The sequence below is a fragment of the Musca autumnalis genome, unplaced genomic scaffold, assembly GCF_047663935.1.
Source record: "Musca autumnalis isolate F117 unplaced genomic scaffold, ASM4766393v1 scaffold_4, whole genome shotgun sequence".
NCBI classification, from domain to species: Eukaryota; Metazoa; Arthropoda; class Insecta; order Diptera; family Muscidae; genus Musca; species Musca autumnalis.
This window is the reverse complement of record NW_027411977.1, coordinates 142,082,212-142,099,900: the sequence shown is the minus strand read 5'-3', so window position 1 is coordinate 142,099,900 and position 17,689 is coordinate 142,082,212. Positions and strand designations below refer to the sequence as shown.

At 35.5% G+C, this 17,689-nt stretch overlaps 1 protein-coding gene across 1 annotated transcript in view; it reads left to right on the top strand.

Annotated features, from left to right (window-relative positions):
- Window positions 1-12,340: 12,340 nt before the first annotated feature.
- LOC141400655 (uncharacterized) overlaps window positions 12,341-17,689 on the top strand; it is a 45,407-nt gene continuing 40,058 nt past the window's right edge. The window contains exon 1 of the mRNA XM_073980007.1: window positions 12,341-12,393. The gene's annotated coding sequence lies outside the window, so the exon portion shown is untranslated. The remainder of the gene's footprint in view (window positions 12,394-17,689) is intronic.

The window sequence follows — 17,689 nt, the reverse complement described above, 5'->3', positions numbered from 1 at the left end:
AAATGCTCAAAAAATACATTGTAAACAAACCCATTTGTTGCTTTTATTTTGAAGTTTTAAGAATTCAAGAAAAACAAGGGTTCTATAGATTTTTTTCATTTAAATCTACCTCTTTACTTATACCATGGTTATATTTGATTGTAATATTACAAGAGCCAACTGTTATACTATCGAGTACAATGTATGGCATTTCATGTGGCTCTATTTTACAAGCCGTGGACATTTTTTTTAGTATGCAAATGTAGTCGCCAAAAAAACAATATGTAATGGTAGAAATCGTTTAACCACGACAAGACAAAGCTACAAAATTTAATAAAAAGAAAGACAAGAAAACCTGCTATGTTGCTAGGGTAATGAGGAATTTAATAATTCTGTTTCGATCTCTTCTATTCTGATCGTTGACCACTCAAGTTAAAACATTTTTCTAGTGGAACAGTATAATAAGAAACAAAAAGATAAAATGTACTTTGAAAGAACTTTGAAATTAATCATAAACCTTGATAAACGATTTAAGTAACCAAAATACTGTTTTTGCAACGAACATTAAATAATTTAAAAAGTACCGTGAAAATTATAAATGAAATTTAAAACAAAAAAACTGGTATTTTTCATGGCTTAATTAATGCCTTATCATTCAGCGATATTATAAAAGTTTGCCCGTTTTTTGGACAAGTGCATCATCCAACGTGGAAGCATCCAGGCTCTCCTTACCGTCTCGCTTACATAGCGAATCTTCATAACCAACGCCCATCAGTAATTTGCCAATGGATACCCATAAGAGGGAGTGAGACATATTAATGGTGTTAATGGTGATTTCTAATGAGCTCTGCTGTTCCTGATATGTACAGTTTCTAAATAATGATAGCTTTTCGATGATTTTGATGATTTGCCGTCGGCTAAACAAAGCCAGCAATAATTTATATAAAAAACAACTTTTAATAAGTATTATTGTGAATTTTGTAATTTTTTTACGTGATTCTATTTTTTGCCAATAATTAACTTAGTCTTCGCTAAATTTATTTTATCTTGATAATTAAAACATAAGAAACGGATCATACAATTTTGCTTAAAACAATGTGATTTTCACTTGTGTGAATGTTTCATTAATTAATTAATCTTAAAATGTTTAAAAATGTAATTATTTGTAAATAATTTCTATATAACTTGCATGTTAGAGTTTATTAAAGTAAATTCTTTTTATTGCACGGTTTACCCCGTGAATAAAAGGTATAATCAATGTAAGAATTTGCATCAAAATTGAGAAAAGAGGTTAGGGTTTGGATGGGTGACGTAGGGGATGGAAGATACCAAGGAACGGTCCTGACCGGTTTTAACATGGCAAAGCCCAGGATTTATCTTGGTCCCTCTTTCATCCCAAGTGGACACTGACCTCCCCGTGGTGTCACCTGGGGAACTGCCTTTAACACCCGTTAAAGGTAGTGAGCTAACATGTGCCGCGCGTTCACCCATAAGAACGTTAAAAACTTGGGTTTGGGCGTCGGGTTAGTAACCCTCCCCTAGAAAAAACAGCCTACTATGAAAAAACGAAAGAAAAGAAAAACAAACCCCTCTAAAGTTGACGAACCCCGCAAACGTTTTAAGGACCATGATCTGCGAATCTGCACCTGGAATGTTCGCACTCTTTATAGAGAAGGTGCAGTCTTCGCATTGGCAGACGTACTTGAAAAGTACAAGACCGATATTACTGCCATACAGGAAATACGATGGATTGGGAAAGGCGTCACAACAACACCTAAAGGTGACGCACTGTATTATAGCTGCCATGACGTAAAGCATGAGTTTGGTTGTGGATTCGTAGTTAGTCGGAGACTAAAACATCTTGTATCCAGCTTCACTCCAGTGAATGAAAGACTTGCTGCAATTCGAATAAAAGCTAAATTCTTCAACATCAGCTTTATTTGCGCTCATGCTCCCACTGAAGAAAAGGACGAACAGACCAAAGATATATTTTACGAGTGCTTGGAAGAAACATATGACCGTTGCCCTGCCCATGACATTAAAATCATTCTAGGCGATTTTAATGCCAAAATTGGAAAGGAGAATATCTTTGGCCCAACAGTCGGGAAATTCAGTCTCCACAGTGAAACATCTGACAATGGTATGAGACTGATAGACTTTGCAGCTGCAAAAAACATGGTAGTTAGCAGTACCAGATTTAATCATCTCGATATTCATAAGGGCACCTGGCTGTCTCCAGATCAGAAAACAAGAAACCAAATTGATCATGTTGTGATAGATGGAAGACATTCATCGAGCGTGTTGGATGTACGATCGTTCCGAGGCGCAAACATTGATTCGGACCACTACCTTGTTGCAGCAAAGGTACGCACCCGCTTAAACGTAGCAAACAAAGTACGAGCAGACACAACACGAAAGTTAGACATCGGTAAGCTGCAATCACAACAGATAGCCACAGCATATTCCACTCAACTAGCCCAATTGCTTAATCAAAGCCCTCCTCATCCCGATAACATATCAGCGCAATGGCAAAGCATTGCCCACTCCATGCAAACAGCCGCAAAATCCATACTTGGATACCAGAGACCTCCACCAAGGAATCCATGGTATGATGAGGAGTGTCGTGCTGCCACCGAAGAGAAAAATGCGGCATATAAGGCTACTTTACAATCCGTAGCAACGCGTAGCGCACGAGAGAGATACAGGGAGAAAAGGAGAGAGGAGAAACGTCTTTTCCGCAGGAAAAAGAGAGAGATGGAAAAGCGGGAGTGTGAAAAAATCGAGATGTACAGGAGCCAGAATGAAGTCCGAAAATTCTACCAAAGAGTCAAGCATCAAACTGATGGCTTTGGTACAGGCACATCCTCCTGTAGAGACCAGCAAGGTAATTTGGTAACTGATACAGATAGTATACTCAGGATATGGAAAGAACATTTTTCAAATCTGTTGGTATCCAATAGCAGCGAAGAAGACGAAGATACCACAGTCCCAATCCCAGAAGATGGTATTGAATGTATACTGCCCAGCCAAGATGAGGTAAAGACAGCAATAAATCGGCTGAAGAATAATAAGGCAGCAGGGGCCGATGGCTTACCAGCCGAGCTGTTCAAAACCGGAGGCGACACGCTGATAAGGTGTATTCATCAGCTAGTTAGCACCATCTGGCAGGAAGAACGAGTACCCGACGATTGGAACCTGAGTATCCTGTGCCCCGTCCACAAGAAGGGAGATAAGACTGTATGCTCTAACTATAGGGGCATAAGTCTACTCCCTATTGCCTACAAGATCGTGTCAGGGATATTGTGCGAACGACTAAAGCCAATGGTCAACGAGATTATTGGACCATACCAATGCGGCTTTAGACCTGGCAAGTCCACCATTGACCAGATATTTACCCTGCGGCAAATCCTGGAGAAGACCCAAGAGATGCAGATCGACACCTACCACCTTTTTGTCGATTATAAAGCAGCCTTCGACAGTCCGCTGCGCTCAAAGGTATTCCAAGCCATGTCTGAATTTGGTATTCCCGCAAAGCTCATCCGGCTTTGTAAAATGACTTTAACTGACACGAGGTCCTCAGTTAAAATAGGAAAGAACCTCTCCGAAGAGTTTGGTACCAAAAGAGGTTTCAGACAAGGAGACAGCCTTTCGTGTGACCTCTTCAACATCCTGCTAGAAAAGGTTATACGAGAGGCAAACGTCAAAAGAAGTGGCACAATCTACACCAATAGTCACATGTTACTTGCTTATGCTGATGATATAGACATCATGGGTCGATCAGTAAAAGAAGCAACTGATACCTTTATAAAGGTCGAAGGAGAATCTGCTAAAGTGGGTCTGGCGGTAAACGGTGAGAAGACCAAGTTGATGGTGTCGACGCGCAATGCGTCCATTGAGCTCGGACCGACTGTGGAAGTTGGTTCCTATAATATTGAGGTAGTAAAAGACTTCGTCTACCTCGGCACCTCCGTCAACACAACAAACGACATCAGTTGTGAAATAAAAAGAAGAATTGTATTGGCCAACAGATGCTACTTTGGATTAAGTAAGCAGTTTAAAAACAAAGCCACATCTCGTCAAACAAAAATAACGCTCTACAAAACACTGATACTACCCGTGCTGATGTATGGCTCCGAAGCCTGGGTACTTGCGCAAGCAGACATGGCAGTGCTTGGTGTGTTTGAGAGAAAAATTCTTCGAAAGATCTACGGACCAATCTGCGTTGACGGTGAATATCGACGTCGCATGAACCACGAGCTGTATCTGCTATACAACGACATGAATATTGTTAAACGTATCGAGATGCAGCGATTGCGTTGGCTAGGCCATATCATAAGAATGAGCGATGATGAACCCGCTAAAAAGGCGTATGAATACATGCCACATGGCGGTGCACGCAGAATTGGCAGGCCAAGGAATAGATGGCGCAAACAAGTGGATGTTGAGATGAAAAGGCGCGGTATTCCAGAGAGCAAAGCAACAAATAGAGAGGAATGGAGATCTCTTCTTAGTTCGGCCTATAGAACAAATGTTCTGTAATGGGCCAGCTAAGTAAGTAATTAAGGTTAGGGTTTGGATAGGTGTTAATTGCTTTCTTTATATTTGCAGAATTATTCAACACCGCATGTATTGAGCTCGGTCCATCGGCAGTTTAAACCAAGGTAACATAACCTACAAATAATTCATCAAAACCTAAATCATCTTCCTAACCTAATTTCATACCACTTCGTGTAAGTAGTCGTATAACATGCAGATTATATAATTTATGATAGACTTTTACCTTTATCTTTAAATTACCCATTATTTGAGATAATTTAAAAAATCATTTACTTATAAGACACTAAAAGTGTAATCGATTTAAACAATGCATCTTAATGAATTTCCTATTAATAAATGAATTGTAAGTTGTATTCAAAATGAACTAATTAGACCTTTTTATTGGAATTGTTGATAGTGATAACATAGCGGTTTAGTTGGTCTCATAAATGTTTAGGGAAGTGGCTAACAGAATATCATGGACACTAGTTACTTATGTTTTATAGCGGGTGGGAACAATTTAAAAAGGTGTCCCAGCGAAAACATCATTCGCATACTCTTAAAGTCTGTGATTCAAAAAAATTATATTAAGTCAGGTACTAGTAACAAGTCTTGAAGTGGTTAATTTTTTTTTTTTTTTCTCTTTGAACAGTTTAACATTACTGGTTTGGAAAGAACCTCCCCCAATCCGGCGAGCTCAGCCCGTTTCAATACCACTCAAGCATTCCAAACCGTAGTGAAAAATGCAAAAAAAAAAAAAAAAATTATTCAAACAGACTGTTACAAAAAGAGAATGGCGCCCAACGAGATTGGCAAGTTTTAATAATTTGTTAATGTCGTATTTTATTTATTCATAAAAACGAATCCTCGTGATTATTAGTATTGGATTTAACGCAGTGCGTTCGTTTTTATATCTTTCATTGTTACTTACTTCAGGTCATATGTTTTTTTTATGAATAAGAACATATTGTTGTTGTAGGTCTATTTCTTTTGCACATATACCTAAGTGTCTATGTATAGAATGAGTCTAGAACATCATATTTAAAACTATTGATTTCTTTATAGCAATTCTTACGTGACATTTTTTTTTGCATAGCCTTAAACCATTAGTTGCAATAGTTTTTATTTGCAATTTATGTAAGTCATATATATACTGGATTGGAAATCTGGAGTATTATAGCGACATGAATTGCATATAAAATTTACAAATGAGGAGATTTTTGGAACACAGATTGTAATTTAGACCATACTATCCGTTTTTGTTTTAATTCACTATCAACAATTCCATATACATGAAAATTTATAGATTGATACGAGTAAAGCTCGCATTTAAATTTTCAGACTCAGTTTGAGTAATGCCAAGGAAAAGAAAAGTAGTTAGTTTGTCAGATAGCGAAGATCCGCATAGTAGAAATACTACATTAGAATATACTTTTGACGAAGATTCAGTAGTTCAGGCTACTAATAGACCTCGTTTTAATATAAGTCCTATTCGGACTAGATCCAGAGCTCTATTATATCAGCAAAATCGTATAAATTATTCGGATATGTCGGAACAAAATAATCAACCGGGAACTTCCCAGCAATCGATTAATGCACCTTCCACAAACGGGGTAGCAGACTTAACTGCTCGTTTGGAAACTGTTTTCGTAACTGAGTTTACTGCTTTACGACAACTTTTAACCGAAAGTTTAAACGCAAATAGGAATCAGTCTGCAGGTAATGAAAACATAAACCTTCAAAATAGAGAAACTATGTCTAATAATGATCCTTCATTAAACGAAATTTTGAACACTTCTCGTTCAGGTGCACTTTCACCAAATATTTCTATCAAAGTTGATAAATGGAACATTTCATATGATGGAACTGAAGATGTGTCAGACTTTCTATTCAAGGTAGATACCTTAGCCAAACGTAGCAAATGTTCGGACGAAACTCTAATAGGCAGTTTTCACATTTTACTAAAAGGAAAGGCTGAAACATGGTTTTGGGCCTATTTGAGGCAAGTTCCAAATACCTCATTGCATGATTTAAAGAGAGCCATGAGGAAACAATTCGGTAGAGCAGAAAATGAATGCGATAAAATTGTTAAAATCATAGAGAGAAGACAATTACCAAAAGAGTCATTTGACGATTTCTTTACCGAGGTAATTACCATGAATTCTCGTTTATCTCAACCTATGAGTGATATGAAAATGATAGATTTGATTAAAAATAATGTGAAAGAGTCAATAGGGGCTTTATTATTTATGGATGACTCACTTGATCTGGATAGTTTGAGAGATGCAGGGAGGAAAGCAGAGAGATATGTAAAACGGCAACATCAGCATAAAAATCGCAAATTTGTATCTGAAATAGAAAACTCCACTGAATTTGAAACTGTTGATGATAATGATTGTGACGTAGAAGCATTTAAGTTTCATAAAAATTCCAGTTTTGGAAAAAAAGAGATGGATACCTCTCGATTTAAATGCTGGAATTGCGACCAGATGGGTCATTCTTATTATGAATGTCCATCCAATGTAAGAACTCTCTTTTGTTATAGATGTGGAAAGAAAAATGTAACGACTCCGCTGTGTCCAAAGCGACATCAGGAAAACAGAAAAGTGAACGAGTAAATGAGGGTACCTCGTTCCCAACTCTGTATCCCTCTATCGATATAGACTTAAAGGCAACAACATCAGCAACAAATTGTCACATTGACACAACAACCAACAATTCACAAGACTTTAAAACTACATCTATTCAAATAGATTCTCAATTATCGTTGCATGAAAGAAAGCTAAGGTACGAAGAAATAAGAAATCGGATTTTTAATAAAAAACCATTGTCTAAAAAAATAATAAAATGTCGTGAACGATTTCGGAAACGAAAAGCTTTTAATAAATTAGTAGAATCCACTTGAGAACCAAGACTCAAGGCCGTATGCCAAGATTAATTTGGGTGAAGTAGAGCTTTTCGGATTGCTGGATTCAGGGGCATCAATAAGTGTTTTGGGTAAGGGTTGTCAAGACCTCTTAGAAAACTTAAAACTTGAGTTTACACCAATATTTAGCTCCCTGAAGACAGCAGATGGGGGTTCACAACGGGTTATTGGTTTTGTAGAAATTCCTGTTACTTTCAAAAACACCACTAAAAATATCGTATTTTACTTATCTCCTTCTTTGCGACAACCAGTTTACCTGGGTATTAATTTTTGGAAACGTTTTAATATAGCTCCAGAGATTTTTGTGTCCGAAGTTTCTTTAGATAGCGAAGCTTTTATGACATCTACTGAAAACATGCATACTTTAACCGATTTCCAATTATATGATTTGAAACGTGTCGTTGAACTTTTTCCATCTTTTAAAAAACTCGGTCTTGGTCGGACTTCGATGGAAATTCATAACATTGATACGGCAGATTCAGAACCTTTTAAAATTAAACATTATCCTCTTTCACCACCTCGACAAGAAGAGGCATATAAAGAGTTGGACCGAATGTTGTCATTAGGAGTAATAGAAGAGAGCAATAGTCCGTATTGTAGCCCGATAGTTTTGGTTAGAAAACCTGGCAAAATAAGACTTTGTCTCGACTCTAGGAAACTAAATTCCCTAACAAAAAAAGATGCGTACCCTCTCCCACATATCAATGGACTTTTGAGCCGATTACAGGATACTCATTTTATATCAGGTATTGACCTAAAAGATGCATATTGGCAAATACCTTTAGATGATGTATCCAAAGAGAAAACAGCCTTTGCAGTGCCTGGACGGCCATTGTATCATTTTACAGTAATGCCGTTCGGACTCTGCAACGCGGCTCAAAGAATGAGTAGACTGATGGATAAAGTTATCCCCAGTCGACTCAGAGAAAACGTGTTCATCTATTTAGATGATTTGTTGGTGTGCACCTCGGATTTCAAAAGTAACCTTGAGATGTTGGAAGAGGTCGCAAAATGCTTGTCTAATGCCAATTTAACTATCAACGTCGAGAAAAGTCGTTTTTGTCAGAAAGAAATCAAATACTTAGGGTATATTGTTGGTCAGGGTTGTTTGCGTACAGATCCAAGTAAAGTTGAGGCTGTTGCTAAATTTCCAATACCTAAATCTCCACGTCAGATCAGACGATATATTGGTATGACTGGCTGGTACAGGCAATTTATAGCCAACTATGCTGATTTAGCTGCCCCACTGACCGATTGTCTGAAAAAGTCTAAGCAATTCGCATTGACTGACGAAGCAAAACTTTCCTTTGAAAAATTAAAATATGCTTTAACGACAGCCCCTGTACTAGTTCAACCCAATTTTGACAAAATGTTCACGATACAATGCGATGCTTCCCGAGTAGCAGTAGGAGGAGTCTTAACACAACTTGGTGACGACGATAAGGAACATCCGATTGCGTATGTTTCCCAAAAATTGAACAAGTGTCAAAAAAATTATACGGTCACGGAGTTAGAATGTTTGGCCGCGATAGTATGTTTAAAACGATTCCGACCGTATGTTGAAGGACTGCCATTCAAGATTGTTACTGACCATCATAGTTTGCGCTGGCTTATGTCGCAGAAAGATCTCTCAGGTCGACTTGGTAGATGGAGTTTGCTGTTACAAAGCTTTGATTTTGAGATAGAGTTTCGAAAAGGATCCACCAATATTGTTCCGGATGCGTTATCTAGGTTAGATGTAGACGAGGTAGATTTATCTGAAGAATCTGTACCTATAGAAATAGATCTGACGTCGGAATATTTCAAATCAACAGAATATTTGAAGCTTATATCAGTTCTCGAATCAGAATCAGACAAATTTCCAGACACCGTTGTTTCCGAAGGTTATATTTATCAACGAGTTAAGTTTAGAAAAGGTGTATTCGAGGACGAAGATTCATTGTGGAAATTGTGGCTTCCTTTGGAACTAAGAGCCGATTTGATTGAACGTGTCCATAATGTTGCATCCTGTCATGGAGGATTTAGTAAAAATTTGCACAGAATTAGGGAGAAATATTTCTGGCCAAATATGGCAAAATATATTAAAATTTTTATTTCAAACTGTGAAATTTGTAAATCTGTTAAACCCACTAACCAAATATTGAGACCTTCTATGGGTAAGCAAATCCTAACCGAACGTCCTTTTCAACGAATCTATATGGATTTGTTAGGACCTTACCCTAGGACCAAATTGGGGAACTCCATGGTATTTGTAGCCATCGATCATTTTACAAAATATATATTTTTGAAACCTTTGAAAAAAGCGAATAGTACTACTATTATAAAATACTTAGAGGAGAATGTATTTCACCAATTCGGGGTACCCCAGTTTATACATTCCGATAATGGATGCCAATTCGTTTCAGCACAAATGTCCGAATTCTTGAAATCATATGGAGTCAAACATATTAAAACGGCCTTGTATAGCCCACAAGCCAATGCCTCAGAGCGCAGCAACAGAGAATTTATTATAAAATTGAGGATTTTATTAAAAGATAAACAAGACAAGTGGGATTTGCATGTATCTAAAATAGCCAGTATACTCCGAAGTGACTTTCATGAGGCAATAAAGTGCTCACCATACTTCGGTGCATTTGGATACAATATGGTGCTACATGGATCTTCTTATGCTGTAATGGACAAATTAGGGTGTATGACTGAGGGACAATTCAACTATACTTCAAATGATGTAAAACTTCAATTGGTACACGAAAAAATTAAAGAGAATCTCGTTATTGCTCACGACGAACATTAAATAATTTAAAAAGTACCGTGAAAATTATAAATGAAATTTAAAACAAAAAAACTGGTATTTTTCATGGCTTAATTAATGCCTTATCATTCAGCGATATTATAAAAGTTTGCCCGTTTTTTGGACAAGTGCATCATCCAACGTGGAAGCATCCAGGCTCTCCTTACCGTCTCGCTTACATAGCGAATCTTCATAACCAACGCCCATCAGTAATTTGCCAATGGATACCCATAAGAGGGAGTGAGACATATTAATGGTGTTAATGGTGATTTCTAATGAGCTCTGCTGTTCCTGATATGTACAGTTTCTAAATAATGATAGCTTTTCGATGATTTTGATGATTTGCCGTCGGCTAAACAAAGCCAGCAATAATTTATATAAAAAAACAACTTTTAATAAGTATTATTGTGAATTTTGTAATTTTTTTACGTGATTCTATTTTTTGCCAATAATTAACTTAGTCTTCGCTAAATTTATTTTATCTTGATAATTAAAACATAAGAAACGGATCATACAATTTTGCTTAAAACAATGTGATTTTCACTTGTGTGAATGTTTCATTAATTAATTAATCTTAAAATGTTTAAAAATGTAATTATTTGTAAATAATTTCTATATAACTTGCATGTTAGAGTTTATTAAAGTAAATTCTTTTTATTGCACGGTTTACCCCGTGAATAAAAGGTATAATCAATGTAAGAATTTGCATCAAAATTGAGAAAAGAGGTTAGGGTTTGGATAGGTGTTAATTGCTTTCTATATATTTGCAGAATTATACAACACCGCATGTATTGAGCTCGATCCATCGGCAGTTTAAACCAAGGTAACATAACCTACAAATAATTCATCAAAACCTAAATCATCTTCCTAACCTAATTTCATACCACTTCGTGTAAGTAGTCGTATAACATGCAGATTATATAATTTATGATAGACTTTTACCTTTATCTTTAAATTACCCATTATTTGAGATAATTTAAAAAATCATTTACTTATAAGACACTAAAAGTGTAATCGATTTAAACAATGCATCTTAATGAATTTCCTATTAATAAATGAATTGTAAGTTGTATTCAAAATGAACTAATTAGACCTTTTTATTGGAATTGTTGATAGTGATAACATAGCGGTTTAGTTGGTCTCATAAATGTTTAGGGAAGTGGCTAACAGAATATCATGGACACTAGTTACTTATGTTTTATAGCGGGTGGGAACAATTTAAAAAGGTGTCCCAGCGAAAACATCATTCGCATACTCTTAAAGTCTGTGATTCAAAAAAATTATATTAAGTCAGGTACTAGTAACAAGTCTTGAAGTGGTTAATTTTTTTTTTTCTCTTTGAACAGTTTAACATTACTGGTTTGGAAAGAACCTCCCCCAATCGGGCGAGCTCAGCCCGTTTCAATACCACTCAAGCATTCCAAACCGTAGTGAAAAATGCAAAAAAAAAAATAAAAATTATTCAAACAGACTGTTACAGGAGTGAGACATATTAATGGTGTTAATGATAATTTCTAATGAGCTCTGCTGTTCCTGATATGTACAGTTTCTAAATAATGATAGCTTTTCGATGATTTGCCGTCGGCTAAACAAAACCAGCAATAATTTATATAAAAAAAACAACTTTTATAAGTATTATTGTGAATTTTGTAATTTTTTTACGTGATTCTATTTTTGCCAATAATTAACTTAGCCTTCGCTAAATTTATTTTATCTTGATAATTAAAACATAAGAAACGGATCATACAATTTTGCTTAAAACAATGTAATTTTCACTTGTGTGAATGTTTCATTAATTAATTAATCTTAAAATGTTTAAAAATGTAATTATTTGTAAATAATTTCTATATAACTTGCATGTTAGAGTTTATTTTTATTTATTTATTTATTTCAAATATTTATTATAATAAAAAATTACAATAAAATTATATAAAAAATAGCACTAGCATCTAAGGCTATCGGCTAATAGAGTTTATTAAAGTAAATTCTTTTTATTGCACGGTTTACCCCGGGAATAAAAGGTATAATCAAATGTAAGAATTTGCATCAAAACTGAGAAAAGAGATTAGGGTTTGGATAGGTGTTAATTGCTTTCTTTATATTTGCAGAATTATACAACACCGCATGTATTGAGCTCGATCCATCGGCAGTTTAAACCAAGGTAACATAACCTACAAATAATTCATCAAAACCTAAATCATCATCCTAACCTAATTTCATACCACTTCGTGTAAGTAGTCGTATAACATGCAGATTATATAATTTATGATATACTTTGACTATTATCTCTAAATTACTCATTATTTGAGATAATTTTTTTAAAAAAAAAATCATTTACTTATAAGACACTTAAAGTGTAATCGATTTAAAGAAAGCATATGAATGAATTTCCTATTAATAAATGAATTGTAAATTGTATTCAAAATGAACTAATTAGATCTTTTTATTGGAATTGTTGATAGTGATAACATAGCGGTATAGTTGGTCTCATCGATGATTAGGGAAGTAGCTAACAGAATATCATGGACACTAGTTACTTATGTTTTATAGCGGGTGGGAACAATTTAAAAAGGTGTCCCAGCGAAAACATCATTCGCATACTCTTACAGTCTGTGATTCAAAAATTATAATAAGTCAGGTACTAGTAACAAGTCTTGGAGTGGTTACAACTTATTTCTCTTTGAACAGTTTAGCATTACTGGTTTGGAAAGAACCTCCCCCAATCCGGCGAGCTCAGCCCTTTTCAATACCACTCAAGCACTCCAAACCGTAGTGGAAAAATGCAAAAATTAAAGTTATTCAAACAGACTGTTACATATTTTATAAAAAATATTTTATAAAATTTTTAAAATGGTTATAAAAAATAATCATTTTATGCGTTAAATAATTTTTTATGCACAAATTCATTGCAAAGAAATACATTTTGTTTCAATTTCTCTTACTATGTTTTGCAACTCTGCTTAACAAGAATAACCACCACAAAGAGGAGGCTGATTCTGTTCCCAGGCCTTTAAGGCCTCGACACATAGGAAGCATGGCATTATTGCTGAAGTCATATCTGATAAAAGACGCAACACGCAAAATTTTAGGTTTAGCATATTCCAAGGAAAATTTACTTCCGATATTCTCTCCGAAATCGGAACGAAATCTGTTCGAATTCACCTACGAAAAATCGTATAGAAAACGGAACAAAATCTGTACGATATTGCTTCCGAAATTGTTCCGATGTGTCGGACATCCGGCATTTGGTTTGCTGGGACCCTACACCACTACTCCTGTGCATAAGCTTTTCATTCGTAAACACATTTCTTTTAGGGAGACATTAAAGTTTTCACCTATCTGGCTTTTATACCAAGTGACTTAAGGCGAACTGAACCAAAATAATTAATATATAATTTTATATTTGACTGCTGTCGACATCTACTTGGTACTGATTGAACGCTTTGCTGGTCTTCTTGACTATCATTTTACAAGTGTTTGATATACCAAATAGAAGCAGAGGTATATATATGTCTGATATAGAAATAAAATTCCAAAAATTAGAAATTGGGACCAGCGTCTGTTTCAATCAATTTCAATTTCATCACAAGCATTTCACCAATTTTGGTAGAGCTCAGAATGTCTTCATTGTTGAAACGCATCCAACCAAAGCTGCGATACACGTCAGTACAATTCAAATAAAAAATGGGAAAGTGGGATGTGCGCCAAACTACTTTGCATCATAATAAAGGTGATAATTTCCTCATCCATTGACGGGCTATCCTTTAGGAATACGACTACTAAAAACGGAGATATTCGCATAAGAGTAAAACTTTGAATTTTCCCACCAAACTCAATTGGCTTCTTCTTCTATGGAACCCCTATTAACCCTCAAAATTTCGAAAAATGAATGTATTACCGATTATTTTGATATCTCCGTTATTTGGCCACCTACGCCAACCTACTTTGCATCATTATAAAGATGGGATTTTCTACTTTTATAGTCAGGCTTTGCTTTTGGAAAGTCCTCAAGCTGAGATATTCGCTTTGGAAAAAAACATTGTCTTTTTATCCACATAAGTTTTTTGCCCATTCCGACCCCTAAATATTATCCGAACATCACCATCACCAGGCTTCTTCCCCTCCGGGACCCCCCATCAACATTAAAAATTTCGTGGCGATTCGATCAAAATTGCGACCTGTAGCGTGATTACAAGGTTTAGATGGACAGACGGACGGACACACACAGCCAGATCGACTCAGCTCGTCGAGACATTCATTTTGGTATATATAAGTATGGGTCTACGACCATTATTTTGATGCGTTACAAACTTTTTGGCCCAAACCAACTTATAATACCCTCCCGGCATAGTGGTGTAGGTTATAAGAAGCTATGTTCGATCTTTATGGAGGTCTCGAGGCTTTATACTCATCCTTGATCCATCAAAGTTACTCGTACAGTATTTTGTGAATGAACGTTCATGGAATGGACAATTTGTACCATATATTGGTTTTCGTAAAATATATCTCGAAACCTAATAAGAAATTAGTTTCAAAATGTTGTAATCATATTTTAGACAAATTTTGTGTTAAACGGTAGGAGAAATCCGTTTCAGACAATTTGGTGTCATTCAGCCCAATCCGACCGTCTGTCTATATGGCTGGAGCGCATGATAACTCTCGAACGAATCAGCCGCTTATGTCCAAATTTTTGGATTTCTTAATATTTTGTCCAAACTTAGATTAAGTCATATCAGTTCACTCCTTCAGTCTCAAAATTAAGTTTTTTTAGATTATTTTAACAACATTTTCGGGTACCTCACTTACAGGAGCTCAACATAACTGCAGTTTAAGCGCTGTTCGAGGAGCCTTTGGACATTTTGACCTTCTTGTAGTCTTGTTTACAGCGATATTCTATTTTTCATAGGCAAGTCCGTGCTTCATGACATAATGGTAAAAAAACTATACGGTGACCAACTATATGGTGTTATAACTATCGAAAGGAAAGGCTCTCAAAATAAGATCGACTTCCTAAATGGGTATGTCGCTCCATTCCTTCAGGTACCTTCTCCGAAAAGTGCAACCCTTTTGTCCTTTAATCCAAATGAAATTTGTTAACGTAAGCATTTATTCGGAACCATCACAGTCGTTCAGATAAATTCCCCAAAAGTTTCGATACTTTTGTCTGCAAGTTCATATGTCCAAAGAAGTTCATAAAATTCTGAAAACTCTCTAAATTCGCATTTGATTTGATGGGGAAAATATTTTGGTTGTGTAGCCGGTGTTCGATATGTCATAGATAAAAGTCTTAATTCGCATACAGGCTGAGGGCATACATATCTTTGTCGGCAAAGTCGACTGATATTTCTTTACTTGTTTTCCAGAAAATAAAAGTCACGAGTTTGCTTCCAACCGCTTACAAGTCATGACAAATTGAAAATTAAGATCAAGTGATTATTCCGTGTGGGCAGAGTCTTTGTTCCTATATTTGCTTACTGTTATATATCAAAACTATGTAACTTTTGAAGCAAAAAAATGTATTTTTATAAGTTTTTTGTTATTCTAGACAAAATTCATTAAAAATTAAAGAATAAATCGAAAAAGAACTCGATATTTTAATCGAAGAAATTACAAAAAATGAACCTTACATTTATTTAACCCGAAACATTATATGGATTATAAAACTATTTCATTTAATTAATCACCATTACGGTATATTAAAAATATAATAAATTCCACAATAAAATATTCACAGAACGCACACGTCTATTGCAATTTTACAGCTAAAAAAGGTCAACGTTAACATTGTAAAAAATATATATTTTAGATGCACCGTTATTCCGTTCTGACTAACTATTTCTAATTACTATATATATACCATTAAGTACAGCCAACACTCTAGTTCAATACTGTACTAAGGTTTCATACTTTCTTTCAAGTTAATTTTTTGATTTTCTGTACGCTAGATCGGTATTTTTCCCCACTGTGGCGCGATGAATACAAGGTGTTACAACAAAAATCAAAGCGATTCGAGAGCAGGCTGAACTAAACTGACATTTTGTAAGTGAGGTACCCGAAGGAGTGGACCGATTGAGCCCATATTGGAACCTCATCTACGGTTTTCATCCAAACATACTTGGGGTCTAAAACCATTATTTCGATGAGGCATATTTTGTACGTAAGAAAGTGTATATGGTAATATTCAAAAAAGTTTTACAATCGTTAAAGTTGAGGTTGATTGAAGTGTTTTAGCCACGATCTCATAATATAGACCGTAACAAATGATTTACGTGGAAGCTGTGTCGATGGTAATACAAAAAAATGGGTAAAAAATGTGTTGAAGTAAACAAGTTTTTTTGAGTTCTTTCCTGATTTGTGGCCAAACCACGCCACATTCAGACCTACGGTCAAAAAAGGAATTAAAGAATGCCAGGGCAAGATAGTTCTAATGTATGGTTTCTCGATATAAACACTTCATCACACAAAAATTGATGCTGATATTTTGAAGTTTTGATTTCGGCGTTTTTTTTTTTTTTGAATTTTTGTTATAATTAGAGGGCGCAACCAGATAATGACATAAACAATTTATACGATTATACACCTCGTGATTCCACGTCATTTGATGTATATCTCATGAGTGTGCTCTGTACAGCTTCCTAGTAATAGGAGTCCAAAGTCGAAAATTTGGTGCGTAAATTTTCTTAAAAAACCTATGTTTTTGATTTTTGTTTTTTTACGCGCCGCGTTGGCGGTCACTGAAATCGGATGCGCCTTACAGGCATATGCACATCGCGATATTTTTACCCACTTGAAGGATTTTTGAATGGTAAGATGCGACTGACGGCACACTTTGGCGGCTAAATCAAACATGGATAAATTCATACATATTGATAGAGATGCACTCGCTGTATCCGAAAAGTGCATGCGCCTCAACTGATTTTAAAGAAATCGCGAATTACACGCTTTTTACCTATTGTGCTTTTTTCTTTCGTTGTGATTTTAATATTACTCTGAACTTCTTAATTCTATTGCTAAACACTAAGCAAATATACTTTCACGTTGACAAACTATTTTCCTTGAAGAACTTTTAGCAAAATACTTCAGGTTTTGTATGGAAATTTAGCGAAATAGTAGAATAACTCTTAAATGTTTCTCCAATTTTTCGTATTAAACCAAAAAATATGTTTTTGAAATAATATTCCAACAGTAGAGTGAATTTCATTAACAACAAGTAAAAAAGTATCAGTCGGCTTTGCCGACAGAGATATACCCCCAGCCTGTGTATATTGAAACAATTTTTTCCAAAAAAGCATGTATTTAGGGAGTTTTAAAAATTTTGGGCGTTTTAACCTACAAAAATGTTGATTAGGATTAAAGATCAAAAGTTTTGCGGAGGAGATACTAAAAAGAATGGATCTCCAGCCACTACATATGGTACCATAGGGGTTTTTTAGAACTTCAGGGGTGTTTGCTCAAGA